Source organism: Apodemus sylvaticus, chromosome 14 (assembly GCF_947179515.1).
Source record: "Apodemus sylvaticus chromosome 14, mApoSyl1.1, whole genome shotgun sequence".
Classification (NCBI taxonomy): domain Eukaryota; kingdom Metazoa; phylum Chordata; class Mammalia; order Rodentia; family Muridae; genus Apodemus; species Apodemus sylvaticus.
In genome coordinates, this window is record NC_067485.1 from 18339949 (window position 1) to 18350664 (window position 10716).

Here is a 10716-nt window from a genome sequence, read left to right on the forward strand (position 1 = left end):
ATTGATTATATTCCTTTCTTCTCTTTCATAATTACAATTTCCATTTGTTTTCTGGGATCCTGACCAGATCTGATTCGTTTAGATCTAAGTTGAGACAAGGGCTGGTCTAAGACTGTTAGTAAGTTACACGTAGTGGTGCATATTATAATTCAAGCCCTTGAGAGGTAGAGGCTGGAGGATCATGAGTTCCAGCCTAGCCTGTTCAGAATAATAAAACTGCTCAAAAATAACAATAACAATAACAAACAAAAAACAGAAAAGAAAAAAAACTATTGGGAAAGGTGGAAGTTGGATGTTTATTTAGAAAGTAATGCTTTTGCATCTCTGCCCTATGTAGGAATCTACCATAGAAAATGAAGTATAAATAACACATAAATATGCAAACTGGACCCAAGAACACCTCAAAAAGATCATCCATCAAGATAAGGTAGGCTTTATCCCAGAGATGCAGGGATGGTTCAGTATCAGTGTAGTTCACCATATAAACAAACTGAAAGAAAAAAAACACACATGATCAATCTCTTTAGATACAGAAAATAACCTTTGACAAAATTCAACATGCCTCTGTGATAAAAGTCTTAGATTAGGGTGACAAGGGACACACCTCAACATAACAAAGGCAATTTACAGCAAGTCTACATCAAATGGAGAGAAACTCAAAGAAATTCCACTAAAGTCAGGAACAAGACAAAGTGTCCACTCTCTCCACATCTACTTGATATAGTACTTGAAGTTTTAGCTAGAGCAATAAAGCAACTGAAGGAGATCAAGGGGATACAAATTGGAAAGGAAACAGTAAAAGTATCATTATTTGCAGGTGATATGATACTATACATAAGTGACTCTAAAAATTGTAGTAGGGAACTCCCACAGCTGATTAACACTTAGAGCAAAGTACCTAGATACATGATTAACTTAAAAAAAACAATCTGTAGCCCTCCTATATACAAATCACAAAAAGACTGAGAAAGAAACTGGGGAAACAACACCCTTCACAATAGCCACAAATGATATAAACTATATTGCTGTAACTCTAAGCAAGCAAGTGAAGAACTTGTATGATAAAAATGTCATCTCTGAAGAAAGAAACTGAAGAAGAGATCAGAAGATGAAAGATCTGTGCTCATAGATCAGTAGGATTAACATAGTAAAAATGGCCATCTTACCAAAAACAATCTATAGATTCAATGCAATCACCATAAAAATTTCAATACAGCTCTTGAAAGAACAATTCACAATTTCATATGGAAAAACAAACAGACAAAAAAACCCAAGATAGCTAAAAGAATGTTGTACAATAAAAGAACTTCTGGAAGTATCACTGTCCCTGATTTGAAGCTGTACTACAGAGTAACAGTAAGAAAAACTGCATGATATTGGCTTGGTCTATGGAATCGAATAAAGATCCAGCCATAGATCTACAAACTGATGGAACCTAACTTTTGATAAAGAAGCCAGAAATACACCCTGGAAAACAGAAAGTCATCAACAAATGGTGCTGTCAAACTGGATGTAGAAAAATGCAAACAGACCCATATTTATGGCCTTGCATAAAACTCCAGTCCAAGTGAATCACAGACCTCAGCATAAAGACACAGTGAACCTGAGAGAAAGTGGGGAATAGCCTTGAACACATGGGCACAGGAGACAACTTCCTGAATAGAACACCAATAGCTCAGGCAGTAAGATCAACAATTAGTAAATGGGACCTCATGAAACTGAAAAGTTTCTTCAAGGCAAAGGACTCCATCAATCAGACAATGCAGCAGCCTGCAGAATGGGAAAAGATTTTTACCACCTCCACATCTGATAGAAGATTAATATCCAAAATATATAAAGAACTCAAGGAACTAGATATCAAAAAACCTCAAATAAAAATAGGGTACAGCAGAGAATTCTTAATAGAGGAACCTCAAATGGCTGAGAAACACTTAGATGTGTTCAGCATCTCTAGGCATCAGGGAAATGCAAATCAAAATTACTTTGAGAGTCCATCTTATATCTGTCAGACTGGCTTAGATCAATCACACAATTGACAGCTCATGTTGACAAGGATGTGGAGCAAAGGGAGCACTCCTCTGTTTCTGGTGGGAGTGCACAGTTTATAGCTACAATGGAAATTAGTATGGTATTTCCTCAAAAAGTTGGGAATTTATCTACCTGGAGATCCAGTTGTACCACTCTTGGGCAGGTACCCAGAGGATGCTCCATCCTACCACAGGATACCTGCTCAACCAAGTCCACTGCAGCTTTATTGTTCATTTATATATTTTATTATCTTATTGCCATAGCCAGAAACCGAAAACAACCTCGACGTTCCTTGACAGAAGAATGGATAAAGAATATGTGGTACATTTGCACAATGGAGAATTGCCCATCTGTTAAAAAAAAATGACATCATGAAGTGTGCAGGCAAATGGATGGAAATAGAAAAAAAATCATCTGGAGTGAGGTAACCTAGACCCAGAAGGTAAATGTGGCATGCATTCACTTATGAGCAGAGATCAGCTGTTAATAAATGATAACCAAACTACATGTCCATAAACCCAGGAGGTTAGGGGAAGGATCTAGGGGAGATACATGGATCTCCTGGGGGGTTATAGAGTAGATTTTACAGGTGGGGACAGGAGGGAGGACCAGGTGGGATGATGGGTAGAGGGAGGGAGTATGGAGAAGGATGACTGGAATTGGGTGGTTCTTGGAGGAATCTGTGAAGGTGATCCTAATTAGGACTCCTAGGCATGGGAGAGATGGAGTCTTGAGTGGCCATCTTTTGTTGCCAGACAAGGCTTCCAGGCAGGAATAGGTTGCATTCGAAATTGAGCTGTTGGCCAAGGGGGCCCCATAGAAATCCCTAAACAACCAAGTCTGTTGCTAAGACAAATGATTGCTCTCTGCCAACTGACAGCGAAGCCCCAGTTCCCACCCACACAACTCATCGAACATGGAGAGGTTGAGCTGGTTGACTACACAGAACCTTCACCCCTGTGTTGTTTAAGTCTCTTTGGTGAGGAAAGGTACTCTGTAGGCCACTGAAAAGGAACCTTGAAACCAACCCGGCCACAAAACCTTTGACATAAAATCTGTCCTGCCTGCAAAATATGCCACCCAGGGTGGCACAGACATTACAGGAGTAACCAACCAATGCTTGACTTGACTTAAGGCCAGTCTATAAGAAGGAACCCATACCTGATATCTGTTGCATAACCAAGAACCAGAGATTAGATAGCCCAGAGATCTAGGGTAAAACTAAACACTACTTGTCTAGAAACCAAAAGTATCGATAAAATGACTCCTAATGATATTCTGCTATACTCATAGATCAGTGCCTCATCCAGTCGCCATCAGAGGGCTACCTCTGGTAGCCGATTTATGGGAACAGATGCTGAGATCCACAGCCAGACATTACATGAAGAGTCTAAATGGGAGGTCTCCATTAAATCCTTCCTCCTAGAGCTCAGGGAATCCCAAGGGAGAGGAGATGGAAAGATTTTAAGAGTCAGAGTGGGTGGAGAACACGAGAGTAAGGCCTCCCTGAATCAAATTAGCAAAGCACATATGAATTCAGAGATGGGAGCAGAGAACAAAGGGCCTGCCTGGGCCTGCACAGCTCGTCTGCATGTCTGTTAGATCCACGAGCTTAGGATTTTATGGGACTGTGAGAACAAGTGGGTCTTTCATTCCTGTTCCCACTCTTGGGAGTCTTTTCCTCCTGTTAGCTTCATTTATGATAGTTTCTACTTAATATTGTTATATTTTATTTTATCATGTTTGGTTCTTATCTCTTGAAAGCATTTGATTGTTTTAAAAGTAAAAAAACATAGGAAAATATTTTAATGTATTTTTTAAAATTATGAGTATGTTTGTCCATCTTCATGTGAGTGTATGCGAATGTAGGCATCTGCAGAAGTCAGAAGAACACCTCAAGTCTCCTGGAACTGTCATGAGATGTCTTATTTGGACCCAAACTCCAGACCTCTGAAAGAGTAAGCTGTCCATGCGCTTAGCATCTGAGCCATCTTTACAGCCCTATCTCCCTGACCCTACTGAAAATTGACTTTTAGAAACCCATGTACAGTTCTGGAGAGATGACTCAGCAGTTGAGAGAAGCTTTTCAGAGAACGTGGCTTTGAGTCTCAGCATCCACATAGTGGCTTAAACCTTCTATGACTCCACTTCTAAAGACATCTAACACCCTCTTCTAGCCTCCATGAGCACCACAAACACATGGTGCACGGACATACATGAAGGCAAAACATCCATACACAGAATATCAAATGAAAAAAAAAAACCTCAGAAAATGCAGAGAAATACTTGAAAAAAGCTTTTTTGTTCTTGAGATAAGATCTTACGTGGATTAGATTGGCCTTGAGTGTGAGACCCTCCTGCCTTGACCCTCTAGTGCTTTCCTTTCATCAGGATGTGATGTCTACATAAATTATTTGGCATTCTTTCACTCAGGAGATTTGCATGTTTTCTCATATTCATTTGTTTTTTTAATTTTTTATTTGATATATTTTTTATTTACATTTCAAATGATTTCCCCTTTTCTGGCCCCCACTCCCCAAAAGTCCCATAAACCCTCTTCCCTCTCCCTGTTCTCCCACCCACCCCTTCCCACTTCCCTGTTCTGGTTTTTCCCTATACTGCTACACTGAGTCTTTCCAGAACAAGGGGCCACTCCTCCATTCTTCTTGGACATCATTTGCTGTGTGGATTATGTTTTGGGCATTCCAATTTTCTAGGCTAATATCCACTTATTAGTGAGTGCATACCATGATTGATCTTTTGAGACTGGGTTACCTCACTTAGTATGATGTTCTCCAGCTCCATCCATTTGTCTAAGAATTTCATGATAGTACTCCATTGTGTATATATACCATATTTTTTGTATACATTCCTCCGTTGAGGGATACCTGGTTTCTTTCCAGCTTCTGGCTATTATAAATAGGGCTGCTATGAACATAGTGGAGCACGTATCCTTATTACATGCTGAGGAATCCTCTGGGTATATGCCCAGGAGAGGTACAGCAGGATCCTCTGGAAGTGGCGTGCCCAGTTTTCTGAGGAACCGCCAGACTGATTTCCAGAGTGGTTGTACCAATTTGCAACCCCATCAGCAGTGGAGGAGTGTTCCTCTTTCTCCACATCCTCACCAACACCTGCTGTCTCCTGAGTTTTTAGTCTTAGCCATTCTGACTGGTGTAAGGTGAAATCTCAGGGTTGTTTTGATTTGCATTTCCCTAATGACTAATGATGTTGAGCATTTTTTAAGATGCTTCTCAGCCATCCAAAGTTCTTCGGGTGAAAATTCTTTTTTTAGCTCTGTACCCCATTTTTAATAGGATTATTTGGTTTTCTGGGGTATAACTTCTTGAGTTCTTTGTATATATTGGATATTAGCCCTCTGTCAGATGTAGGGTTGGTGAAGATCTTTTCCCAATTTGTTGGTTGCTGATTTGTCCTTTTGATTTTGTCCTTTGCCTTACAGAAACTTTGTAATTTAATGAGGTACCATTTGTCAATTCTTGATCTTAGAGCATAAGCTATTGGTGTTCTGTTCAGGAACTTTTGTTTATCTAGTAATTTACACTAATATGGACCTGCTGGATACTTAAACTGTAGGTTATGACCCAATGCTGTTTTAAAAACAAATTGTGACAGACTTGGCCATTGTGAGATTTTTTTCAGTTGGTTCCTTGATCTTTTTGAACAATATTATCACTTTGTTTTTGAACACGGTGGTTCTTTGAGTATGCTTGGCATAGGGAATTGCACTATTAGGAGGTGTAGCCTTGTTGGAAGAAGTGTGTCATTGTGAGGCTGGACAATGAGACTCTCCTCCTAGCTGCCTGGAAGTCAGTCTTCTCCTAGCAGCCTTCAGATGAAGATGTAGGACTCTCAGCTCCTTCTGCACCATGCCTGCCTGGATGCTGCCATGCTCCCACCTTGATGATAATGGACTGAACCTCTTAACCTGTAAGCCAGCCCCAATTAAATGTTGTTCTCAGAAGAGTTGCCTTGGTCATGGTGTCTCTTCACAGCAATGCAAACCCTAAGACAAGCACTTCCAACCTCTTGGTACTATGAGATAATCTAAGCTCATAATGTATATTCTCTGTATATTCCATACAGGGATCTCTGATTTCTACATTACAGAGTGGGTTAGGAACCAGGTGTGGGAAGATGTGCTCATTCACACCTGTGGGGCTATAATTGTTTCTGGATTCCCTCAGGTGACAGGGCTAGGAATCATCTGTGTGAGCACCTAAACCATGCACACCAGATGGCCGTGCCTCGATATCCACTTGCATCTTTATTAGAATACACCAGGATGCGTGTTGCTGTGTCTCATCCTACTCTGGTCCCACATCCCGACTGCATCCCCCCCCCCCCATTCCTACTCTGGTCCCACATCCCGACTGCATCTCCCCCCCCATCCTACTCTGGTCCCACATCCAGACTGCATCCCCCTCCCTCATCCTACTCTGGTCCCACATCCTGACTGCATCTCCACCCCCATCCTACTCTGGTCCCACATCCCGACTGCATCCCCCCCCATCCTACTCTGGACCCACATCCCGACTGCATCTCCCCCCCCCCATTCCTACTCTGGTCCCACATCCCGACTGCATCTCCCCCCCCCCCATCCTACTCTGGTCCCACATCCCGACTGCATCTCCCCCCCCCCCATTCCTACTCTGGTCCCACATCCCGACTGCATCTCCCCCCCCCATCCTACTCTGGTCCCACATCCTGACTGCATCTCCCCCCCCCATCCTACTCTGGTCCCACATCCCAACTGCATCTCACCCCCCCATCCTACTCTGGTCCCACATCCTGACTGCATCTCCCCCCCCCATTCCTACTCTGGTCCCACATCCCGACTGCATCTCCCCCCCCCCCCCCCCCCCCCGCCATCCTACTCTGGTCCCACATCCCGACTGCATCTCCCCCCTCCCCCCCATCCTACTCTGGTCCCACATCCCGACTGCATCTCCCCCCCCCCATCCTACTCTGGTCCCACATCCCGACTGCATCTCCCCCCCCATCCTACTCTGGTCCCACATCCCGACTGCATCTCCCCCCCCCCCCATTCCTACTCTGGTCCCACATCCCGACTGCATCTCCACCCCCATCCTACTCTGGTCCCACATCCCGACTGCATCTTCCCCCCATCCTACTCTGGTCCCACATCCCGACTGCATCTTCCCCCCATCCTACTCTGGTGCCACATCCCGACTGCATCTCCCCGCACTGCTTATCAATGACCTTCTCTTCAACAGTGAAAAATCTCGTCTCTACCACGTGTCATACTGTCAGAACAAGGTCCAAGAATGCAGTCGTGCGAGAAGTCTGAATGCTTGTGAGAAAACTAAAAACAAAACAACCCCCCCCCCCAGAGTCTTGTGACCTGTTTCTTCAAAGCACGAAATTTGTTCTTGGATGTGGTTTCGTGTTCCTCCCAGGTGTAGCAAGCAGCTTACCTCAGATGACTCATTATTACTCATCACGGCTCGCCACTTAGTCAATTAAATGTTTAGTCTCTGCGGAAAAACACGTTTTTCCCACACGTGGCTTGTCCTTGTGGCTATTTACAGCTTGAACTCACAAGAACTTCGAGTTTTCTTAACGCTCAGTATAAATCGGCTGATGCTCTGAATGGAGTTGGCTATTGCATAAGACTTTCTAGTCTGCCTCATTTATTGACTCCGTTCTCCCAGGCCTCACCCCCTCTAGAGCAGTAGACATCATATATTCATTTTTTCTGACCCAGTGTGCATACTCTTGTGAGAAATAAATTTTGAACTGAAGGTCATTATAGCAATTTCTTTTTTTTTTTTATTGAATATCGTCTTCATTTATATTGCCAATGGTAAAACCTTTCCTGATATCCTCCCTCCCCTAAGACCCCCAACCCCTCCCCCTCCTCCTTCCCCCTGCCTCCACATATATGCCCTCCACCCAATACAGTCCCACCTCCCCCCTTCGGTTTCCCTTTGTTGAGGCCTCTGTTGAGCCTTTATCTGACCAAGGACCATTCCTCCCACTGATGCCCAACACAGCCTTCCTCTGCCACATTTTTGACTGGAACCATGTGTGCCCCTTGGTTGATGGTTCAGTCCCTGGGAGCCTTGGGGAATCTGGGTGGCTGAAATCATTGTTCTTCCCATGGGGCTGTAAACCCCTTCAGATCCTCTGGACAATCCTCCAGCTCCTCCATTGGGGACCCCATGCCCAGTCCAATAGTTGGTTGCTAGCATCTGCCTCTGTATTTGTAAGACTCTGGCATGGCCCCTCGGGAGACAACCACGGCATGCTCCTTTTGGTATACACTTCTTATCATCCATAAAAGTGTCGGGGTTTGGTGACTGTTTATAGGGTGAATCCCAGATAGGGCAGACTCTGGTGGCCTTTACTTCAGTCTCTGCTCCACTCACTGTCTCCCTTGTTGCTCCTGTGAGTATTTTGTTCCCTTTCTCAGAGGAACCAAGGCACCCTCACTTAAATCCTCCTTCTTCTTGAGCTTCCTGTGCTGGGTGAATTGTAACTTGTTTATTTTGAGCTTTTGGGCTAACATCCACTTATTAGTGAGTGCATACCATGTGAGATCTTTTGTGACTGGGTTGCCTCGTTCAGGATGACACTTTCTAGTTCCATCCATTTGCCTAAGAATTTCATAAATTCATTGTTTTTAATAACTGAAGAGTACTCTGTTGTGTATATATATCACATTTTCTGTATCCATTCCTCTGTTGAGGGACATCTGGATTCTTTCCATCTTCTGGCTATTATAAATAAGGCAGTTATGAACATAGTGGAGCATGTATCCTTATTACATGTAGGAGCATCTTCTGGGTATATGCCCAGGAGTGGTATAGCTGGGTCTGCAGGTAGTACTATGTCTAATTTTCTGAGGAATCACCAAACTGATTTCCAGGGTGGTTTTACCAGTGTGCAATCCCACCAACAATGGAGATGTGTTCCTTTTCCCCCACATCCTCTCCAGCATCTGCTGTCCCCTGAGTTTTTCATCTTAGCCATTCTGACTGGTGTAAGGTGGAATCTCAGTGTTGTTTTGATTTGCATTTCCCTGATAACTAAGGATGCTGAACATTTCTTTAGGTGCTTTAGAGCTATTTGAGTTTCCTCAGTTGAGAATTCCCTGTTTAGCTCTGTACCCCATTTTTTAATAGGGTTATTTGACTCTCTGGAGACTAACTTCTTGAGTTCTTTGTTTACATTGGATATTAACCCTCTATCAGATATAGGGTTAGTAAAGATCTTTTCCCAATTTGTTGGTTTCCAGTTTTGTCCTATTGACTGTGTCCTTTGCCTTACAGAAGCTTTGCAGTTTTATGGGGTCCCTTTTGTGGATTCTTGTTCTTAGAGCTTAAGCCATTGGTGTTCTGTTCAGGAACTTTTCCCCTGTGCCCATGTCATTATAGCAACTTCAAGACGGAAAATTTGTAGTGTCTTAAGAAATTGGTTAAAAAAAAAAACACCCTAAAACCCCTCAATTTTCTTAGATAACAGCTTCTGGAAGTGTGTTGGATTTATGGGCAGAGTTAGCTCCTCAGCTGGCTCCTGACTGCCAAGGTCCATTCTGGGCTCAGTCCCCTTTTCTCTCTTTATCTTTGTGTGTGTGTGTGTGTGTGTGGTGGGGATACATATGTGTTTTCACATGTGCTTGCGTGTGGAGGTCAGAGGCTGACATCAGGTGTCTTTTTCTGTCACTCTAATCATATAAATTACATGGTAGCACACACCTTTAATCACAACACCTGGTAGGTAGGGGCAGATGGACCTTTGTGAATTAGAGGCCAGCAGGGGCTACATTGTGAGTTCCTGGACAGCCAGAGATATATAGAGAGAGACCCTATCTCAAAATGCAAAGCAACAACAACAAAATTGAAGCAAGTTGTTGAGCATACAAACCTGAATCTTCATCCTTGAGCAACATGGTGTGCACATTATTCCACTGAGCCCATCTCCCCATGATGTTTATTTTTATTTAATGCATTTATTTTTATTTTTATTCATTGTATTAATGTGCTTTGCTTTCATGTAACTGCATCATGTGGAGGCCAGAAGAGAGCATCTGATCCTTAGAACTGGAATTATTAGCAGTTGTGGGACATCTTGTAGATGCTGGGAACTGGCCCTGGGTCCTCTGCAAGATTAGCATGTGCTCTTAACTGTGTAGCCACCCCTCCAGCCCCTCTCCTTATCTCTCAGTACCATTCTTATTGATTTTATTTTTTCTTTATCTGAACAATATAGACCCGGTTTACTGACATGGCATCTTTTCTCTCTCTCTCTCTCTTTCCCTTTTTTTTTTTTTTTTGGTTTGGTTTTTTTGAGACAGGGTTTCTTTGTGTAGCCCTGGCTGTCCTGGAACTCACTCTGTAGACCAGGCTGGCCTGGAACTCAGAAATCCACCTGCCTCTGCCTCCCAAGTGCTGGGATTAAAGGTGTACACCACCACTGCCTAACTAGCATGATATCTTTTAATTAAAAACTCGACATTCCATGTTTTGCCTTGCATCCTAAGTATGCTTGGACTTAATAAAATAAAATACAATGAAGTTACTTGGTTACTTGTAAACAATTCGATCTTTTCTAGGCTTAGTTTTGCATGTTCTTAGGTGAAACAAGGAAGGCTCTGGGCCTCATCTTGTCTTGCTATTGAGGGGAAACCATTTCCAGATAGTA